A 23,442-nucleotide genomic window follows, 5' to 3' on the forward strand; every position below is an offset into this window, starting at 1 on the left:
TGACAGGATTGAAGAGAACAATGCCTTGCCCTCCATGCCCTTGGTTAATGCGCTCAGAGCTTTGTAGTCACTTTTCATCATGTCCAGCTTTCCCCTTGCAGTATCCTTTGTACCTACATGGAAGAAAAGTCAGAAGGTTGGATGAGTTTTGGAGCTCAGTCTGTGTCAAAGCCTCCACCCTGGCAAGGACAGCTGCTCCAATATCTGCCGAGAAAACTGCTCTGTACTGTGTTACCACCATGTCTGAGACTGTTACTGTGCTATAAATTTATCTGAGGCCCTCTTCTCACATCCTTCTGTGTGAACTGCTGTGAAAACTGCTGCCTCTGTTAGCTGCATTGTGGGAGCTGTGCTCCAGGCCTCAAAATACTCGAAGTATAAAGAAATTTCATGGAAAACTCTGCATACACTGAATGAAATACCAAAACTGGAAGAAAACATCCAGAAATCAGTTTTCCTGGAAGAAGAAATTCAGCCCTACCTTTGGCTTTACAGTACTGTGTGGGTATTTGTGTTCTCTACTCAACTTCCTGTTGTATAGAGAGTTTGCCATGAAAAGTAAAGCATGTTCTGTTACGGTGTATTTTCATTTTATTTTCTTTTTCTGTTTTTCAGCTTTCCTTTTTCATTTGCCCAAAAAAAGGCTACTGAGCATCATTACTTGAATTAAGGGGAGAAAGCCAGCATACCTCCTACAAAAATAATCTTCTTTAAGTTATTAATTCAATATATAATTATATTAATAATAAAATAAATTATACTACTTATATTAATATTTAATTATTTATTAATTATTTCTCCATCAGGTTAGCACTTGCTTCTCTTTGTGTGGTGAGTTAACCTTCACCAGTTACCAGATGTCCACCCAGCTGCTCTCTCAGTCCCTCTGCTCAAGAGGATAGGGGAAAAAATAGGATGAAAAAAACCAGTGGGTTGAGATAAGGACAGGGAGATCATTTGCTGATTACCATCACAGGCAAAACAGACTACACTTGGGGAAAGTTAATCTGATTTATTGCCAATTTAAAAAAAATTTAAAAATCCAAAAAATGGTAGTGAGAAACAAAAAGAAAAATTAAACCAATATCTTTCTCCCTACATCTTTTAGGCTCAACTTGACTCCTTCACTCCCCACTCCTCTATCTTCTCCCCTCAACAAGCAGTGCAGGGTGGGATGGGGAATGGGTGGTGATCAGTCTGTAAAAGCTCCTCTGTGCAGCTCCTTCCTCCTCACACTTTTCCCCTGCTCCAGTATGGGTCCTTCCACAGGCTGCAGTGTAGAAATTTGCTCTGAGCATGACCTCTCCACAGGCTGCAGCACTCTCTGATGCCTGAAGCACTGCTTTCTCCTTCTCTCACTTTGGTGTTGCAGAGCTGTTTGTTTCTCACACTTTCTCTCCTCATTCCTCTGTCTGTTCAGCATTTTATCCTTTCACTTTACACAGGTGCCACGAGCATCACTGACAGACTCAGTTGTGACTTCTGCAGCATCATTGTAGAAACATTTGGAACCCTCTGGAACCAGCTGTGTCTGGCACAGGGCAGCTCCTGGTCTCCTCTCACAGAGGCAGTCCCCCACTGCCAAAACCTTGCCAAATACACACAATCCATATTTGCATTTCTTTCAGTAATTAAAACACAGTTAATTACAGTGTACAGTAGTTCAGTGCACTACCAAATCATCAACTTGAACTGGCTAGTTCTCCAAAGTCTTCTAATTTCATATTTTGGTGTTATTCTTGTTAGCTTTCGAATTGAAAATGGCTGTCACACTTGATTTTTAATATTTTAAGAAAAAAGGTCAAAATGTAAATGTGTTTATTAAGAATGCATCACTTTACCTATATATATTTTTGCTGTTTTGCAGTTCCAAAATGTTTTCTGGACTTTGATTTGTTTTGTCCTAGGAAAAATTTTGGCAATCCCAAAAAAAAAAAATTCTGAGAAGAAGCAACCATGTCTAACTCAGTTTTAGTTATTTTCTCCTTGATTATTCTGAAATAATAGAATAGTCAGCTACTATGACTTGAAATATGTAATGATATAGATGATAAAAGTAAATTAAAGTATTTTTATATAACCTAAATTGATCTCCCAATCAGATTTTGACATCTTTCCAGAAGATGTTTTCATTTGGATTATATTCAATCTTTTATTTTAATCACCTTTATTTACATGACATTTCTAGACAGTCTCCAGGTTTCATCTGGGATCTATTTTAAGTGTTTTGAACATCTAAGGAAAAATAGCCTTGATGTACATACTAGTGAATAAGATGAAAAATTCTTTCCACTTTAAACAAATGCCTAAACAACATTGCCAGATGGTCTTGAAAAACAGTCAGTTTCCTAATAAGATAAAATAGGTATTTTAATAAATTAGAGATAGTTGAAAAGTTACTTCTGGGCATATGCAGAGACAAAGTAGCACAATTTAAATGCAGCATAAGGAAATTTCTATGAAAATTAAAATACTGTGCTTTATGGAATTTACAGATAAACTTCAAGATCTTGTTTTATGTTTTAAAGGAGCTAAATTAATATATACTCAGTGAATGTCCAACTGAAAGAGGGTTACATATAAGGAAGAAATTCTTCCCTGTGAGGGCGGGGAGGCCCTGGCACAGGTTGCCCAGAGAAGCTGTGGCTGCCCCCTCCCTGGAAGGGTTCAAGGTCAGGTTGGACGGGGGCCTTTGAGCAACCTGGGCTAGTGGAAGGTGTCCCTGCCCAGGGCAGGGAGTTGGAACTAGATGGTCTTTAAGGTCTCTCCCAATCCAAAGCATTTTCTGATTCTATGATATGATAATAATCACTTTTTTATTGCCTGTTTTTATTTGTTCTGGAAGCATAAGGTATTCAGTATGATGGTCTGTAGGCATAAATTGTTCAAGACCTCCCAGTTAGACCTGATGTTATAATCATAATGTGGAATCAGAAATGCTATCTTTAATATGACTGAGAATGCTTGGAGAAGTTAATGGAGGACTGTGAAAAATGGGCACTGAAATGTATTACTTTGGGTTCTGTAGGCTTATTCTGATGTTACTTGTGTGGGTTTTTTTTCTTATGAACAGCTTCTTGTTATTCTGTTCCTCTTTTAAAAAAAAAGAATAATGTTGAAGTACTTAATAAGTCTGATGGGTTAGTTTTTTTCCATCAGAAGGGCTTGATTTCCTAACATTCTTATAATCATAGCATCTTCAGTCATTATTGATGTAAAAGCATGAAGTAATCTAATTTTAATTCTAGTTAAGAAACCCAGTTAAGTAACCTAAGATTTGTTTACTTAACATTCATTGCAATATAACTAAATAACATAATATTCACATAAATACTGAAGACTATTTGTCTTATTATTCAGGTTATATTTGCCTACTACTGTTGCGGGAGGTTTTTTCATTTGTGTTCTTAGAATTTGGAATGGGCTGCCCAGGGAGGTGGTGGAGTCCCCATCCCTGGAGGTGTTCAAGAGGCAGGTTGACATAGCACTGAGGGATATAGTGCAGTTAGGATCTGTCAGTGCTAGGTTAATGGTTGGACTAGATGATCTTCAAGGTCCCTTCCGACCTAGATGATTCTGTGATTCTGTGATTTGGGTTTTCAGGACCTACAGTCTCTCCATTTAGAAAAAATTCATTACTGTTTAGACAGATTTTAGATGTTGAAAGGAGTCTTATAAAACCCTTAACTGTTAGATTTTTTAAAATTAGTTTAAGCACAAAAAAGAGTCAACTTGATAATATTTGTCATTTTTTTCAATAAGCTTTAATACTTGAAGTGGTAGTCCAGTTAAATAATTGTTTTAAATGTGTTTGAACTTACTTTGAAGATATTCAAAGCACTACGCCCTCCCTGTTATATTAGTGTTCTTTAAATATTCATTGGTAATGGATAGATTTGAGAAGTATTTCAGCATATCCTCCGGAAAAATACAAAGAGTATTGTATATGGGAATTTTACCCTAACATTGAACTAACAGCTTTAAATCTCCGTTCCAATCCCATGCAAATCAATTGGCATTTTGTTCCTTTTTCATTCAGATGGGAGTGCTCGCTGTGACTACTTCTTAGTCAGAGGACCAGATCTGCCACCTAATACATGTAACTGCTGTTGATGCTAATGGAAATTGTGGACAATTCACAGAGGACAGAGTTTGGCACAGAGAGTTAAGTAGTAGAAAAGGTCTTTTACTTTGTGCAGGAAATTCTGGAAGATGGTATGCTTATATCTTCATAAAATCTGTACCTATAAAAGAAGGGATGAATAGTGTGAATGAATTAGTTTCTCCATGCTGCTTCTTCAACTTACTTGGCAGAGAGACCATTCCTAGGAATGACAGTGTAACTCACTGTCATCCTCTTGCTGTGGTTTATAGTTCTGGAGTTGATCAGCAACAAATACACCAAAATAGACCAATAAATTTATTAGTAGCAGCTCCTCCAAAATCCCACATAATCATTATCTACCACCCTGGAACAACAGGTTTCATGGCCTCTACTAGGGACCAAGGCCTGTTAAAGAAATATGCTTACAGATTTTGAGGTGACATAATTGTTTATTTATTCAGGGGTGTGGGGGGTGATAATGTAAGTGACAGGTCATGTTAAACACCTCTTATTTTTCAAAATGGAATAATCAAGACCCAGGAAACTCATTTGTGCTCTGTGTGAATACGTGAGTGTACTCAAATAAAGTTCCAAACACAGTTTTTCTTTGCTTCTGAGTAGATTCCATGTGCACATTTTACCGATGTGTGTCACGCATTTTGTTGAACAGATATGTTGTAATTGAGTCTCTTTTCATTGCCTTAGTAATCAATATTTATTTTAGTAGGACAATGTAGAACTAGCTGACCCTATATCCCCCCATTTTATTGTCATATGCCACATGCTCTACCAAACACCTTAAATAATACAGACGATCAAAACTGCAGATGGATAAATGGTTAATCTTTGCCATTTGATGGGAAACTGTAAGGAAAAGTACTAGTTTCATGCAGATTGATTGGAAAAAAGTTGAATGTCATGGGACTTTAAGCAGTGATGAGATTTGACACATCCATGAAATTAGTTAGAACCATAACAAAGAGACAGTGCCACTTATAATGAATCTTATTTAGAAAGCAAATAACACATTTACTTGTTTCTATAGAGAGCTGATAGGGTAAGACAATGAACTACAGTAACAAACCTTCAGGCATACAGGCATAATGCTACTTTATTGTGTGGTTTACCTAGAAGAATAAATAAAAGGCAAAACTTGAGAAAAGTCAACAAATTTGCTCAGCTTTTTTGTTGTTGCTATGAATGTAAGAATGATGAAGAATTAAATGGATGACACAAGCAGAAGATCACTTGCTGAGATAATTATGCTAATGATGATATAGCAAGGCTTACATCCTTTCTATTTCTATTCTTATTCTTGGATGAAACCTGGCAGATATATACTGCAGTTTAAAGGATGTTTTTACATAAAACTAGAATATTTTTCCATAGTCCATAGTATTTAAAGATCTCAGTAAGATGATTTTACCACTCATATACTTTCTCACAGTACTATAATATGGTTCAGTAGAAGTTGTTTAGCACTAATGTAATTGGATTGAAAATACTGAGATTTACTATTTAGCTATTCTCATTCATGTTAAGTAATAGCTTGTACCACATATTTGCTCAACAAAGTAAAAAACTATTTCTAGTATTTGGATATGCGCAACAGAAGTAATTTTTAACAAAGACACTTCAAGGATTTGAACTGATCTTCATTAAGGATTGATGAAAAATCAAAGGCACAAAAGTGAAGGAAAAATGTACTTTCTTATGTCAGAGCTAGAATTCTGGAAATACATCAGAATTATAAAATCTGTGCTGAAACTTTTTGATTGTGTATCTAATTTACCTTCGTACATGTGTTAAAACTGCAGCTTCTGTCATATATTTCTCACTGCTACTAAATTTACCATCATCTAGTTAATCACTGGAAAAAGCATCTTGATCTGACTCTGAATAATTTTAAGGTTTCTTATTTTTAACAAAGATTAATGGATTAACTACATGCAGTTCTAGACTGGTATTTTACAGCCCTAAAAGGTACTTTGGGCACCTGTGCATACTCATGTGACAATGACACACGTTCAGGAGAGAGAAGTGGATCTCATTTATCTTGGCTTTAGCAAGAACTTGACACAGTCCCTTTAGTATCTTTACATCCAAATTATTGAAAGGTGAATTGGATAAATAAACTGTAAAGTCATCAGAAAATTGGCTGGACTGTTGAGCTCAAAGGATTGTGATCAGTGGTACAAAGTTCAACTGGCAGCGGATTTCTAGTGAAGGTCCCTCAGTGACCAATACTAGGGCCAGTGTTATGTGTCATCTTTATTAACGATCTAGATAATGGAATGGAGAGCACTCAGTAAATTAAGGCCAAACTGGGGCAACTATTCAACATGCTGGAGGGAAAAGATACCATTTAGAAAGACATGAAAGGTATAATGGGCACAAGTTGCTTTAGGGCAGTTCTGTCTAGATATAAAGAACAATATTGGAAGAGTTTGCCCAGAGATGTGGATTGTCCCTTACTGGAAATAATCCAGACTTGGTTTTACAAGGCACTGGATAACCTAACCTAAGACCCTGCTTCCAACAGTTTGGATCTCCAGAGGTCCCTTCCAGCCTAGACATTTTTGAGAATCCGTAATTGTTATTCAGAGGGACCTTTCTCAGAGTTTTAGTGAGATGGTACAATAGGCAATGGACACAAGTGGCAACAAAACAAATTCTGAGCTGCATATAAGGAAAATCATTTTCACCATGAGAGTGGTCAAAAGTTGGAACAGGTTACCAAAAAAGGAATTGCTATCTTTGGAGATACTAAAAATTCTGCTGGAACAAACCCTGAACAAATTGACTAAACTGGCCCTGCTTTAAGTAGGTGGTTGGGTAATTTCATATCCAAAAGGCCCTTCCAAGCTAAATTATTATATAATTCTGTGAAACCTTATAATCAGAAATGCTACATAAAAATGGTCTATGACCCTGCACCCTTGCCAGACAGCAGGCAAGTTCCCTGATATGGTTGGTAATGCTGCCTTATAAAAATGATCTGTTTCAGTAATTATAATGTCTTCTTCCCTGAAAAAAAAAAAAATAAGACTGGAAAATATATCAGTATGAAGATAATCTGTGGTAGCAAGTTTTCTATTTTTGTTTTTGAAGCAGGCAAGATTACCTAGCCCATGTAAGCCAGAAATTGGCAAACTGTCCAGGCACCAGGTAGACTGTGATAAGCAGTCCTGAAAATCCGTTGTGTTTCTAAGAAACTATTATAATTACACCTAGCACAAAGGTATGTTTAACTTCTCATATTATACTTCATTCCATGAAGAAATTGGAAACTATATGGCAAAAGTTGATATGAAAGGGAGTGATAGATGCAGAGATTTTCTAATAATTTCTGGTATTCTACAAATAAGACATGAAAACTGAAGAAGGATGCTTACTTGACTACTAAAAGAAGTTCTGACTACTAAAAAAGTCTGTTTATTGGTAAACTGCAGTATTTTATACAATCTAGAAGTATAAAAAATGATTTTATGAATGAGATTAGAAAGCATACTATTTTGTAGTAAATTTCTGCTACTTCCATCGTGTCCTAGTATCAGCGGACATGTCATTGTAACACTGGTAAATCAGCACTCTCTGCTTTCTTCTTGTCATGGTTCGAGATCAGAGGGCAACTGAGCACCACGCAGGCGCTCACTCCCCTCTTCCCTCCCAGAACTGAGAAGGGGAAAACAAGCAAAGATGTCACTCACTCCACCCTTCCCTCCCAGAACTGAGAAGGAGGAAAGCAAAAGACCCAGGAACCTGAGATAAGGACAGGGAGGGATGATTTCATCCTTTAAGGCACAGGCAAAATCAGGCTCGTTAGGGGAAGAAAAAAAGAACATAAATTTAATACAGGCACTAACAACACTTAACAGATGGAACAAGGCTATGAGAAGCATTGCCACATCTTGAAAACACCTTCCCTCATCCCTCCCTTCTTCCCATGCTCAGCTTTGCCCCCAGTATCTCTACCTCCTTTCTCCCAGCGGCGCAGAGGGCAGGGAATGGGTGGTGTGGTCAGTCCTGCTGCTTCTTCCACCTCGGGGTGGGGGGAACTCATGGCATTCCTCCCCTGTTCCAGCACAGTCCCCCTCTCACAGGAGACAGTCCTCCACAAACCACCTCCAACATGAGTCACTCCCACAGGTGTGTGGGTCATGCCCCCGTGTTGCAATCCCACCAGTGCCGAACTGCAACAGTTGGGCCTTCTTCCCATGGGGTCCCAGCCTTCTTTGGGCGCAGTCAGCTGGCGTAATGTGGGGCCCCCCACAGGCAGAAAATCGGTATCTGCTCCACCATAGACCTCCATGGCTGGCAGGCCGCAGGCGGCCCTGCCGTCTCACCATGGGATACAGGGGAATCTTTGCTGTGGTGCACCTCACCCCCTTCTCCTCCTTTCTTCTACTGACCTCTGTGTTCTCACAGATGTTCTCCTCACAACTATTGGATGAGGGAAAGGCTGTGGATATTGTCTACCTGGATTTTCAAAAAGCATTCAACACAGTTCCCCATAGGATTCTCATAGAAAAACTGGCTGCCCATGGCCTGGATGAGCGAACGGTCTGCTGGGTCAAGCACTGGCTGGATGGACGGTCCCAGAGAGTGGTGGTCAGTGGAGCTAAATCCAGCTGGCAGCTGGTCACAAGTGGTGTTCCTCAGGGCTAGGTGTTGGGACCATTTCTGTTCAACATCTTTTTTGATGATCTTGATAAGGACGTAGAGTGTATTATCAGTAAATTCGCAGATGACACCAAGTTAAGCGGGAGTGTCGATCTGCATGAGGATAGGGAGGCTCTACAGAGAGACTTGAATAGATTGGATCGGTGGCCAACGTCAACGGGATGAGCTTCAACAAGGCCAAGTGCCAGGTCCTTCACTTGGGCCACAACAACCCCCTGCATGGCTACAGGCTTGGGGAGGTGTGGCTGGAGCTGTCTGGGAGAGAAGGATCTCGGGGTTCTCATTGACAAGCAGCTAAACATGAGCCAGCAGTGTGTCCAGGTGGCCAAGAAAGCCAGCGGCATTGTGGCTTGTATTAGGAATAGTGTGACCAGCAGAAGTAGGGAGGTGATAGTCCCCCTGTGCTCTGCACTGGTGAGGCCACACCTGGAGTGTTGTGTCCAGTTTTGGGCACCTCAATAGGAGAGAGATCTCGAGGTGCTGGAGCGAGTGCAGAGGAGGGCAATGAAGCTGGGGAAGGGCCTGGAGAACAAATCCTATGAGGAGTGATTGAAGGAGCTGGGACTGTTCAGTTTGAGGAAGAGAAGGCTGAGGGGAGACCTCATCACTCTCTACAGCTCCCTGAAAGGACATTGTAGAGAGGTTGGTGCTGGTCTCTTCTCACAGGTGATTAGTGAGAGAACAAGGGGGAATGGCTTTAAACTACAACAGGGGAGGTTTAGACTGGACATTAGGAAAACATTTTTCACAGAAAGAGTGGTCAGAGAGTGGAATAGGCTGCCCAGGGAGGTGGTGGAGTCACCACCCCTGGATGTGTTTAAGGGTCATTTAGGTGAGTTGTTGGGGGATATGGTGTAGGGGAGAACTTTGTAGAGTCAGGCTGATGGTTGGACTTGATGATCCCAAGGGTCTTTTCAAACCTGAATGATTCTATGATTCCATGATTCTATGATTCTCCTCACAACTCCCACAACTCCTCCCAGGTTCTCCTTCTTAAATACGTTATTGCAGAGGCACAACTAATTGGCCCAGCCTTTGTGCAAAGGTCAATCCAACTTGGAGCTGGGGGAGCTTCGAGAAGCTTCTCACAGGAGTCACCACTGTAGGCCCCCCCCTCCCCCACTACCAAAAAACTCCTGCCACTCACTCAAACCAGGACACCTCTTCATCTTGATACGTTAGAGAATTTCCAAACAGAAAAAAAGGTTTGTCTGACTTAAAGATTAGTCCACATTTTAGACTGAACTCCTGGTATACTGTTGTTCTTTTTCTGTATTTATGTCACTAACAAACTACCTCACTGATATTCAGTCCTATGTTTCTTGTAAATCAAGTGATAGAATCATGTTGCAAATCTGACTGTGTTCCTGTAATGAATACCTGCTGGACTGTCTCCACTAGTATTTGGATCCCTGCTTCTCATAATTTTAAAGGTGAGGTTGGGCAGCATCTTAGCTGTGTCATCATTATTGGACTGGTAGTCACTCTAAAAATAATTTATTTCCTTATTCTAAGATGTTTCAGTTTGGATGGGTTCATAAATGTTACCTGATGTTCTCTTCCTGCTAGTGAGCATCTGAGGTCTCCCTTGAACTGTTTAGGAGCTCCAGTTAAACATGAAGACTGGCAGGGCTTTGTGAAGGTGCAATGCATCTCACAGTCAAAATAATAAACCAGTAAATTCAGCTACCAAACTGCATTTTATAGATATGTGTATATATGCATGTTTCTGTTACAGGAAATGTAGAAACAGCAATATTAAAAAGTTATGTCTGTGCACTTGATCAAAAACCATCCTATTTTTCTGACCATGGAAAGGTAAGTGCTGCACAGAAAACTTCATGTGTGCAGACTTTTTACCTAGGAGACCTCTGGTGGCACCTATCACATGTGGACCAGTTTTATTCCAAGATGGTGAAAGATATTTTTTCTGCATATAGTTCCTTCTTCATGGGGATCTGGTTGCAGAATAAGATGTAGCTTAAATAGTGCCTTAAAGACATAAGGTATTTAACTGGATTGGGTGACGATACCTCCAGCATACTCCAGCATATTGATACCTAAACTTGCTCCAAATCTTATTGCTTGTTTGTTTAAAATCTGCATGGAGTATCATGGATGAGAAAAGAACTACTGGAATAGGAAGGATATTTTACTCTCAGTTCATTCATATATGATTCCCTGAGATTTGCTATATAGAATACTCCTTATATATCATATTGAAATGCTATAGAGTTCACTGCATGTTTGATACTTATACCTGGTCATTTGGAGTTCACAGTAACAGCATTGTGGTTAGTTATTTGGCAAAAAACAACCTTAAATATTTTAAATCCCTTGCTATTCAATACAGTGAGTTATATGTTTATAAATATAAAAGATAAAGGTGAAGATTTCAAAGGGGTTTTTTGTTTTTGTTCCACAGGCCCGTTGATGATACAGAATAAAAAGAACATAAAATAATGCATTGCTTAACAGCTGAGTTATTGCTTATTAATAAAGGTACTATTACTGTAATTTGTTTTTTGAGCTACTGGTAATTGCTCTTTCTAGGAACTGCACTGAGTAAAGCATGATTTATGAAGAAGGAAATTTAACAAAGAAAGAAATGCTTTCAAATTTTCCAGGGCCTTAATGTGATTTCCCATTTTTCACAAGCATATAATGATGATGATGCCAATCCCTTGTGAGGCATATTTTTACATTTGATAAAGTTTAAGTAGTAACATAATGAATAGATTACTCATAATAGGAAATATTTCATTGTTCTAGTTTTGGCTGGGATAGAGTTAATTTTTCTTCTTAGAAGCTGAAATAATTCTACGTTTTGTATTCAGTGTGGGATTTGGTATGAGAAGAATGCTGATAATACACTGATGTTTATGGTTGTTGTTAAGAGATCAAGGTCTCTCCAACTCCCATGTTCTGCCCATGCACAGGAATACAAGAAGCTGGGAGGGGGCACAGCCAGAGCACCAGACCCAGATTAGCCAATGGAATATTCCATATCATGTAACGTCATGCACAGTATATAAAGGAGGAGTGGCCAGGAAAGAAGAGGTTCTCTCTTGTTTCTGGGATTGCAATTGCTGGATCTTGGTATTTCAGGATCGCTGCCCAGGATCAGTCAGCAAGTAGTGAGAAATTGCATTGTGCATTACCTGTTTGTACTTTCTACTATTGTTATTGTTTTATGTTATTACAATTACTAACCTGTTTTTATCTCAGCCTACCAATCTCCCTTTATCCCTCCAATTCCCTTCCCCATGCTCTGGGTGGGGGAGATGAGTGAGCAGCTGTGTGGTGGTTGGTGTCGGCTGAGTTCAAACCACAACAGTCATGTACATTAAGCCACTCTTGGAGGATCATTAGTGACGGTATTTTTTCTTCACATATCTGATGTAAGTACTAACAATTTATTAGCAATTTGTAGTTTGCTAATACTCACTTGTTGCAACTAGTTGATCATATTTTCTAGAGGGAAACAAAGCAGTGAATGGTAACTCTACTAGTCCTGCTGCTTGCAGGCAATGAATGTACCAATGAAAAAATTTGCAAGGAGATGGCACCTGATAAGGTTTTGGCTTTTTGGATTTTGTTTTTGGGTTCATAGGGGGTTTTTTTTGTTTTTCTTGTGGGTTTTTTTATTTGTCTCATTGAAAAGAAAAAGAAAGCATGAAAGAGCTTTGAAAGATATTTTTTTTCAGAGTAACAGATAAGGCTGTATTCATACATTCAAATGACCAGATGTCTATCTTATTCCATATCCAGGTTTTCTTTGTGATTAAAAACTTCCATGATTTATTTCTGCCTCATGTCTGTTCTCAATCACAGCCTAATCCAATACTTCTATTGGATGGTCTTATTCTGAAAACAGTTTTCAGGCAATGACTGACAAGATCTCTTATACCACTAGTTAATACGGTGCTTCTGATTCTAAGTTCAGAAACCTTTGCCTGTATGTCTGCATGGGCTGAGTGCGTAATTAGATTTACATGGGCAGGTAAATCATGTCAAAGTATGGTAAATTTGACCTTGGATGACTACCAAACCCCCACCCAACCACTGTCTCATTCTCCCTTCTCAAGAGGACAAGGGAACAACATAAAATGAAAAATGTCATGGGTCAAGACAAAGGCAGAGGGATCACTTACAAGTTACCATCACTGTCAAAATAGACTCAACTTGGGAGAAGTTAATTTAATTTATTGACAATTCAAAAATAAAAAAAAAAAGGATGATGAGAAAAAAACACAAAACTTAAAATATAGCCACCTCAGGTTCAGCTTTACTCCTTAACTCCCCACTCCTCTACCTTCCCAACACCCAGCAGTGCAGGGCGATGGGAATGGGAGAGTTGTGGTCCGTACACAACAGCTCCTCTCTGCCACTTCTACCTCCTCACACTTCTACCCTGCTCCACTGTGGGTCCTTCTACAGGCTGCAGTGTGGATACCTGCTCCACTGTGGTCCCTTCACAGGCTGCGGGGGAGTGTCTGCTCCAGTGCCTGGAACACTTCTTCCTTCTTCACTGACCTTGCTGTTGCAGGGCTGTTTCTCACACTTTTTCTCCTCAGTCTTCATTGCCTGTGTGGCATTTTGCCCTTTCTTAAATACATTTTCATAAAGGTGCTACCAGCGTCACTGACACTCCTCTGTGGCTGTGGTAGGGCCATTGTGGAGCTGGCTGGGACTGGCTGGGATCATCATGGTGCAACCCCTGGTCTCTTCTCACAGAAAGCCCCCTACAGCCTCCCACTTCCAAACCTTGCCACTAATACACAATACACCAGGTCCTAGTATTTTTTTTTTTTCTAGTTTTCATTTTAGTGGGATCTCTTGGATCAGATCTTTTATTGCTCTTGTTGGCAGCAGAAAAATTAGAAATGTTGTAATATTATTGGCTTATGAACTTAAGTTAATTTCCCTAATCACCTCCGTACAGAATTATTTGAAGTCAATGCATTCATAGTTCTAGCCCCCAGCAGTATAGACACTTATAATAATTATGTCTGTACCTGGTTATTGGCCTGAGGCTTTCAGAGATCAGTTTTTTTCCTATATTAAAATCTATACAGTAGCATTTTGTCTAACTAGTGCATGAACTTTACTTCATTTTCCCATACTTATTATTACTCACAAAAATCATGGTCACAAGCTTGTTAATGCCTAAAATGTGCAAATAAATAGTAATATTTGATAAACTTCTCAATGGCTCTTTATTTTTAAAGTCCAACGCCCTCTAATTCTCTCCTTCCCAGCTGTTTCAAAACATGATGCAATCAGACAATTTAACAGCACATATTAAACAGAAAGCATAACAAAATCACAGTAGAGATTGTTATCACAGTAGTTATAGTAACAGTAAGTCAAATACATAAATCTCTGTTGCACTATTACCTTCAGATGAATTGGTACTAAATAAACCAAAGGCACTTCTGTTGCTCCATCACCTTCGCAGCAATGGAGGTGAGAATGACCAGGCTCTAGTTCACTGTATCCTCTTTCTTGAGCTTCTTGAAGATAGAAGAGACATTTGCTTTCTTCCATTGAAAGAAATGGGGACACAGTGAAGTATTATGGCGAAGATATCAACAGAAATTGCATCTTGAAGTTTATATTTTTCTTTTACAAAATACAGATGATGACATTTTTCCACCTGCCCTACTGTAAATTTGGAGGAGTGTGATTAATTTTAAAAAAACCACTCTTGTTTTATCTGCATGCATGTAAGAGCAGGTTTGGTGTTTTTGTTGTTGTTGCTGTTGCTGTTATTTCTTTCATACTGTATAGTTTCAAAAGATAATTATGAATAACAGTACTTCATTTGTGAGTAATTTTTAGCATTTATGGTTAATTGAGCAATGTATTATCCAGACTTTATAGTAACACACCCCAAGATGCTCTCTCCAAAAATGCTGTCCCACTGAGAGACAAAAAATGTTACTACTACCTCAGGAAAGAATGGTCTTCCATTTTTCTGTACTTTCTCCAGTCTCATCCACATTCCACATTCCACATTCCACAGCAGTAGCAGCAGAGCGAAAGTACAACAACAATGTGTCAATACATGCTCTGTGTAAGCACATATAACATTTATAATATAAGCACTGCATCAGTGCATTACATGAATGTACTCATATTTTTGGTATAATACACTGCTTTTATTTTAAAGAAATATTAGAGCATCTGCATGCAGTACTATTAATATATTTTGCTAATCTGTTACTATATTTGGTTAGGTCTCAGAATCAACTAAGTCTCAAAACAGTTATCATCCTTGCAAACATATCGGAACCCTGAGAATTACAAATGACTAATGAAATCCTCAGAAACTTAGAAATATGAAGTCTAAAGTGATGCAAATTTCATACAGTAACATTGAAAACCTACTTAGTGTGTAGAAAAAGAGAAACTCTGGATGTCTTAATAACCTCAAAGTTATTTCGCAATGGAGACTTTGCATACTGACAAATTTGTCGTAAAGCACAAGTATTTCAAAACAGGTTTCCCAAGGAGCACTACATCTGTTAGGTTGTTCTGGTGTTTGTACATTGAAACCCAGACATATTCTGCCACCTTGGCTCTATCAACACAAACATGCCTTTTGACTCTCAAATTCATACTCAGGTTTTTTTTCCAACACAAAATAAGCAACAATGTGAATGTTAATATAACATAATCTATCCACATAAAAACTCTTGCATGCTAGCAACAAATTCCATGCTTAGTTCATGTCATAGCAGTATATTAAGCCATCCAATAAAAAATAAAAAATCCACTGCTTTTATAGTCCATTAATTTTCCAAATCAGCCCAGATAATATGATCTGAGACTATTTTTACCCAATTTTCATGAAAATCATCCTTCCTTCCTCTGATTCCATGTTACTGGCCTTGTATTCTTATTTAGATTGTGATCACTACTGATGAACAAATGTGAGACAGCACTCCTTTCTCCAGCTGGACACTTCGGAAAGTTTCGAAGGGCAGGAGGTTCCCCATATCATCTCAAATTGAGTTATATGTCTTGTAATGATTAGTTACTGACTTCTTTACATGATTACTATCACAGACTTCTTTAAAGACTGAGACATTAAGAATTCATCAGTGGAAAAAAGGAATTATGAATACAAAACAACCCTTACATTTTAGATCCTAAATTAAATAGGTAGGTAAGGACGAGCTAGATATAAGGAGACTTACTAAAGAAATCAGCAAAATTTTTGAAAAAGAATTCTGGAAAATAAGCTAGTAGTTTGGGTTATTTAACTAATATGATACTCTCTCCTGGCTCCAACTTCCCTGTTAGCATAGTATAATTTAGATATTTCTGTTCAGAACTGGATCCCAGCTATTATATCTATTAAATACTAGAAGGACTTTCAGGATTCTAGTTTCAAGGCAGAGTCAAAGTGATGGGACACAATTTTAAAACAAATTAAAAGTGAAAAACATGTTGAGGCAAATATATGTGTTAAATGTTCTGCGAAGACCTAGTTGAAGTCAACTTTTTGGTTTGAGTTTGGTGAAAGTCTTTGGCATTGGAATTGAATGCAGCATTTGCAGGTCTGAATCTTGATTATCCGTAAGTAAAGCATGTAAGTAAACATGGAAGGTTTTTGAGACCAGTCTACAAATCCCTGTGCAAACTGGTCTGACCTCATTGACCCTGCTGTGAGCTAAAGTTTGGACTAGACAACTCCTGAGGTCCCATCCAAGATGAATTATCCTATGATCCTGTGTTTATTATTCATATCAGTTTATGGTAGACTGTTTTGCTTGTGTTCTCTGACTTAAAAGGTTGCAATGACCTTTTTCCTTTAGTCCTGTTATCTGTCATTCATAAATCAAGAAATTGCTTGAAATCTCATTTGGTTAAGCTACGTGAATGGAATAGTTTTATTTTGCCACAGACTGTAACTTGAAAATGTTTCATAAAATGGTTGATAATTTTCTAGTATGACTCACATTCATATCACTTCATCAATATCCATATTATAAACCATGGCAGCCTTGTTAGGGCTCCATCAATTTGCCCTCTCTTATGTGAGCTGAGCTGCATGTAATGACTAGCTGGTAAGGTGATAAAATATTGGAATTGATACTTTTCAGGAAGTTAGGGGTGAGGTGTTTGATCAGATGTCTTTCCAAAATATCAAATGCCTGTTGCCATCTGATCTATGGATTGGTCATCTCCAAACTTTCTAAATTTACTCTTGCTGCCTGCCTCTCCCTAAACCCAGAATATCTTATCTATTCTTACAGGACATACGAGTTCTTCTTATTTCTGTAAACCTAAGAAAATAAAGGCTCTTGTAGATGTTGACTTCTCCCATTTTACTTTGAAAGAGAATAAGCAAAGAAGAAGAATCCCCATCTGCTGAGTACTGGAATGGAAACAATCTTGACTGATTGTTTTCCTGAATAAAACATGTAACTCCCAAAGGTAACGTGAAAGTGGGAAATGCTTACTCTGTTAATTAGTAAGGTCTATGTAGCCTCATTCTTCCACTGGTATACCAGAATAAGACTGTGATATTACACTTCAGTGAATATGCTATTTTAAGGCACCTAACTTGATAGGGCTTACCATACATATTTGACATGAAATTTCCTTTTACATAAATAGGAATATCTCTCTTGTTCTCTCTCATATTCTAGAAATAGAGCATATGTAAGAAACTACAAGTTATAAATTTTAAAGTAATTTCCCCCATATTTTCAAAACTTGAAGTAATTTCAATGGCTTGTATGAATTTGTCTTATAATTCGAAATAAGTTTTAATGTGATCTTTAAGGAAAAGAAGCAACATAAGCTGATTTATTACGTACATTCTAAACTAACCTTTCTGAGATTTATATTGATACATTCATTAATCATGATTTCAGGATGACACTGACGTAAATTTGAATAACTCACATAAAAATTACATTAAAATTCACTACCTCAGGTGTTTAATACTCTCAACTCCTTGTGTTGTATTCAGCTTTTATTTGTTGAAAAAAATATCAAAACAATATTGTGTTATGCTATCTTAAATGATTCTCTGTGAAGACTGAATCATGGTCTCAGCACTAAATATCTGCTTAAGTACTCTATTTCGAAGATATTTAGACAGATCATAAATAATAATAAGGAAAGGGGAAAATATTCAAAAAATATCTAAGCATCATAACTGTAAAAGATGTTTTTTACAACACACTTTCTGAAAACATTTCTGGCAATTCCATTTTTAGACTCAGGATTTTTTTTTCTAAATATTATTGTACATGTCCTTCCTTGGAAATGAAACTAGAGGAGAGAAAAAACAATATACTATTTTTTCAGAATATTAAGAAAAGTTTGTGTTCAATTTCCATATGGGAAATGACTGATGGATATTTTATTCATAGAGGCAACATTTCACTCAGACGTTCACCTGGAGTAGACCAGCATATGTTGATGTCAATGCAGTTGCATAAGTTCTTCTTCTACAGTATTTAAACACTTAAAAAGACAAAGAAATCTGCAACTTTTTATTCAAGGATTCTGAATATGATAAAATACCAACATAGTACAGAGGGCCAGTGTTCTGAGTAATACTTTGCAGACTAAATGTATGTGCATATCACAAAAAAATATTAGGCTGAGCCTCAATATTCTAATGAGGGGTTTTTTTTTTCCAGTTTTCACATCAGTGACTTTCTGCATAATTGAGATATTGAAATGCATTTAGGAAAGGCACAGAGAGTCATGATAATTTTATTCTGTCAAGGCTAAAGAAATCCTGACTGAGCTCTTTTGAATGAATTGGAAAACAGCTCACTGAAACTCTACTTCTATGCTTGAGTGCTTCCTGTAAGAGCGGAAGGCTATGCATGAGTATACATGCAGGCAGAAGAGAGTAAGGCAGATGGCCTTGCAATGTGATAGCTGGGTACGTTACCCTTCTCAGCTCATTTGTAATGTTCACTAGGGGAAGTAGACAAAATGATGCATCTTTAACAGGTTCATAATCTACAAATATGCATCATGTGCGTTTTAAGTGTTTAATTAGCCACAGTTTGTTACAAATAGAAAAAGAACGTAGTTTCATGAACAATACTCTTTTTTGTGTGTATGTACATTTTTGCTTTAAATTAACGTGATGAGTACAGAATGGATTCTTGTATTACTTAAGGAAGTCAGAAGGAACGAGATAAATACACCATTACTTATTTAAAAAAAAATGTATTTTTTCTGCCTCCAAGGAGAATGTTCTTGAGTGTCATTTACCTAGACAATAATTGGCATTGCTGAAGCACAAATATATCCATCTACTATCTGTTTATCAAAAAGTGTACACGTGATATGCATATCAGCTGCGAGCTGGCAATTTGTGCTTGCAGCCCAGAAAGCCAGCCATGTCCTGGGATGCATCCAGAGGAGTGTGGCCAGCAGGTCGAGGGAGGTGATTCTCCCCCTCTACTCCGCTCTCGTGAGCCCCCTTCTGCAGTGCTGTGTCCAGCTCTGGGGGACACCAACATCAGAAGGACATGGACCTGCTTGAGTGGGTCCAGAGGAAACCATGAAGATGATCTGAAGCACCTCCCTTCTGAGAACAGGATGAGAGAGTTCGGGTCATTCAGCCTAGAGAAGAGAACATTCCAGGGAGACCTTACAGTGGCCTTCCAGAACTTAAAGGGTCTACAGGAAAGGTGGGGAGGGACTCTTGATCAGGGAGTGTAGGGATAGGATGAGGGGTAACGATTTTAAACTGAAAGAGATTAGATTTAGATTAGATATGAGGAAGAAATTCTTCCCTGTGAGGGTGGTGAGGCCCTGGCACAGGTTGCCCAGAGAAGCTGTGGCTGCCCTCTCCCTGGAAGGGTTCAAGGCCAGGTTGGACGGGGCTTTGGCAACCTGGGCTAGTGGAAGGTGTCCCTGCCCATGGCAGAGGGGGTTGTAACTAGATGATCTTTAAGATACCTTCCAACACAAACAGTTCTGTGATTCTATGATACACATCTTTTCTCTGTTATGTTAGTGCAGGAAATAGAGCACCTATCCTGAAATTTGTGCTCACTCACTTGTAAGTCAATTGCAATAATTATGCTGGGCTCATAGGCTAAGAGATTTTATTATAATGCATCAAACTTTTCAGGTTTTTTTCTTTGTCTACTGCTGAAGCTTTCTGGCTTTCATTTGCTTTCATATGTGCAGACAATATATTGCCAAGTCAAGATTTCAAGATCTCATACAGTCAAGAGAAGTACGAAAAGACGTATATATTATAAAGACCTTTCAAAAATCTAGTTTTAGTCCTCTTCTCTGTTGCAACTGCCATGAGTTCTGGAAATGGTCTACTGACCTAAGGTCAGGAATACTTATTTATGATGGGATAATTCTGGTTTTGAAACAGAATGTTTCATTTACATACCTTACACATTATTTCATCATTTGGAGCCTAGGGAAGTTAGTTGGATACTCTATTATTACCTATTATCTGACATTCTAGTGCAAGCACACCCATATTGAATTACTCTACCAAAAAACACCCACCCCATCCCCAAATTCAAATTTTTAACTAGAGGTGAACTCACCTTTGAGATGATTGCACCAGAGTAATCAAATCATCTGGGATAAATAGTTCATTTAGCACATTGACAAGCAGAGGATGAATCTGTTGATATCTTTGGACAGCATTCCTCCTTGAGAAGAGCATTGACCTAAATCTAATGAAGAAGATTCCATGAATAGGAGAGGGAGACCATTCCACAAAGAAACTAACCGATAGTCGTCCTGAGTTATTTACCTATTGGATGTCTTTTGTGTTGTAGGAAGGAGGGGTGAAGCTTTATTGTTTTCAACATTCTCATTCAATTCCTGTGAATCAGGAGTGTTTGTTCGTTAAGACAACTCTGAAAGCATAATTTGGTTGCATGAATTTATGGATAAAGGTTCCAAAAATATTATTTATTTTTAGGTTGTTCCAGGTAACCCAGTATTTCAATGGCAGAAGCACTCAATAGAGTGATGTAATTCTACATGTAAGTTAAGCATAACTGTTAATTGTGACAGCTGTGAAGAATAATTACTGCTTGTTATACTTTAGCCTATCAAAACTTTTTATTACCTCTAAAAAATATAATTCAACCATGATAGAGAATTTACACTTTGTCTTTTATTATAGACCAAATCCAAGAAAGAATCCAGCTGAACAAAAGAAAGGTACCACTATTTATTAACAAGATATGTGATGGTTAAACTGTCCGCAAATGTTAAAGTAAACAAAAGTAATGATACGGAAAAGAATCGGTAGCAATTCTTAATCCACATTTCCAAATAGAAAATAAAAACTAGCTTTGTATGATAATGAACAGAACTATGAAATGAAGTTCTTGAAAGCAACGGTATATGTATCATGTCACAATCCTTCCCATTTTTCACAGAAACACATGTACACTGTATCTAATGAAGAAAAGTTTAAAGAAGGGACATACTGAGACTTAAAAACAGCAGCAAAATTATGTGGATTTATTCTGAACACATAATATATTCTGTACTGCAGGTGGCAATGAAATTAAGGAAAGAAATCTACTGACAACTTCCTATAATGAGTGTCGCATTTTCCTGAACATGTATTTTGAAATATTGCTTGGTTACCTAAATTCTTCAGCCTGTCTTCTGAAATCGAAGCATAACATGTGGAAGATTGAGATAGAGATCAAACAACTGGAAACCCCTACATACAATATAGGAGTTCCCAAAACAATTTAATAATATTCTACTGCATAAACAGTAGAAATTTCTCAGGGATGCATCACTTCTGTGTTTAGTAAGGATAACATACTGTAAATTGTGTAGTTTAGAGAAAAATTATATTAATTTCCAAAGAAAGAAGTCAAGCCTGCAAATACATTTTCTCCCTTCTGTATTTTTTAGCTGTTATGTTATAATACGAGCACAATGTTTGTATCCTGGTACTGAAGCAACGTCTTTGCAGATTACTTACAATGACATTTAAAAAACAAGGGAAGTAGAGGTAAAAATTCTGTAGTGTTATAATTGCTTTGGTTGTATCCTTTTTATAAAGCCTCTTTGACTTAAATGTTTTGTTTAAGACAAAGAAGAACATTATAACTGCTTTGAAGTAATGAATTCTGGTTTTAATCTGTAACTATACAGAATGTCCAGTCTAAATTGACTCAACACATTCAAATCTTCAAGATAGATTGAAGTTCTAGCAGGTAAAACACTTGGAGACCATACAAATCCAGGCAAGAGATTGTAAGAAGAACAAAAATGCAATAAAACATTAAACCAAGAAAACTCTTTAAAAATAAGCAGGCAGAGTCAGAAGAGATTCTCCTGTTAATCATGGTGTTTATTTTTAGTGTGCCTTAGAATAATAGAAAAATTCAGGTGGAAAAGGGCTTTTGGAGGGCATGTAGCCCAGATTCCTGCTCAAAGCAGAACTAACTCAATAGAGTGTGAAGCATTGCTCCACAAAAATGATATATGGCACTGTTGTAGCAGTTACATTTCAACATGAAAAGATGCTAAGCTGTATAAAACTTTTAAATTCAGTTGTATTTCAAAAGCCTATCGTTTAAAAATACTGTAGGTCATATCCTTTGCCTCTATATTATTCTATATCAAATATACTCATTTCACCAGTGTGAAGTTGTGCTCCCAAATTCCCCTTCAGTTCCTAAAATTATTTTTCCTTTTTATGCATTATGAATAAGAAAGATCCTTCAGGGAAAAATATGAATTCAGTTATACTACCTCAACACAAGTACACTGTTACTGAGTACCAAGTAAATGTATGCCAGAAAATATTAAATTGTGTTCTTCAGGGAAATAAAATATAGCAGATCAAAGTTTAATAGTCACTTTTTAAAAAAAACTAATTTGTGTAGGATATGATTTTCTATGTTTTAGCCACATGCCTGAAGGCTACTGGATTACAGCAAGTGAAATAATTGCAGGTTACTGTCTATACCTATTTTAGCATAAAAAAACCTAAAGAAAGCAGGAACAGTAGGCTCTCATGTTTTCCAGAAAAAGGAAAGAAAAATGTATTTGTTTCCTTGGAAGTGGTTCCGCCTTCTCTGTCCCCATCTGATAAGGTCATTATATATGTTTTTGATAACTAATAATGAGTTCTACTTTGCACAAGCAAAGTGTTTAATTACCCATAAAGAAGTCCCGTTTCAGCTGCTGTGGCTGTATTTAGAAATGAGCAAAGGTAAAAATATTGTGAATGCAAATACTTAGATAGATAAAAGAAGGCATGCAGGTGTTAAAACAACAAAACAAATATTTATTAATTAATCTACTCTAATCAAGGAAGTCTTTATAGGATTTTAGTAGATATGATTTTAGGTAATTCAGGCAAAATTGAACTTTGAGGATGAGAAAGAAGTAACTCTGAGGTAGGATGTCTGTGTGATGCCCAATTGTTTTGCTTTTCTGGAAGGCAGACACTGCAAGGATCCCTTATTTTTACCAGGATGAAATGATGTCCCTCCTTCCCTATTCTTAAGCTTTCTTCTCATTTCAATAGGACCATGTTGGTGGCCAGCCCAGCCATAAAATTCTGAAGCCATCTCTGTAACCCTATTTCTGCTTCAAGGGGAGAAAACTGTGACGAGCCATTCTGGGTTTTGGATCCCTGGCTGATTTCT

The sequence above is a fragment of the Strix uralensis genome, chromosome 8 (assembly GCF_047716275.1).
Source record: "Strix uralensis isolate ZFMK-TIS-50842 chromosome 8, bStrUra1, whole genome shotgun sequence".
Taxonomy (NCBI): Eukaryota; Metazoa; Chordata; class Aves; order Strigiformes; family Strigidae; genus Strix; species Strix uralensis.